Below are 484 nucleotides of genomic sequence, written 5' to 3'. Positions count from 1 at the left end.
TACTCGGAGGTCTCGCATTCCGAGACATCAGCTGATTGCATCGTCGTGTTTCTCTCTCGCACTCTCGCCAAAGGAAAAAGGAATCTCGCTCGAAAGAGGAACGCAGGCTGGGCGTGCGGCCTCTTCCTTGTCCCATGATAGGATGGCGTTGCAACTTGCGAACCGATGGGTCCATAAAAGCGCTTCTGGAGAAATTGCGGGATCGTCGATGAAAGAAGCCGCCACGAGATTGGAAAACGATAGTGAAAGGTGTGGATCTTGAAGAAATTTTTAATCCCTTTAGTAGTTCTCTTATCGTAAGATCTCAATTTTGAATAAACATTATTTACTTGATACGTCATATTCACGTAAACATCCTTCCTGATAATATAAAAAGGGTTGAAGAATATCTAGAAAACAAATCTAATTTCTTTTTTTATAATTATAGATAAACTATAATAAAATAATTATAAAATTAATTATTATAAGTATTATTATTTCAATT

This window comes from Formica exsecta, unplaced genomic scaffold (genome assembly GCF_003651465.1).
Source record: "Formica exsecta isolate Colony F162 unplaced genomic scaffold, ASM365146v1 scaffold49, whole genome shotgun sequence".
In the NCBI taxonomy this organism is placed as follows: Eukaryota; Metazoa; Arthropoda; class Insecta; order Hymenoptera; family Formicidae; genus Formica; species Formica exsecta.
This window is presented reverse-complemented; position numbering follows the sequence as displayed.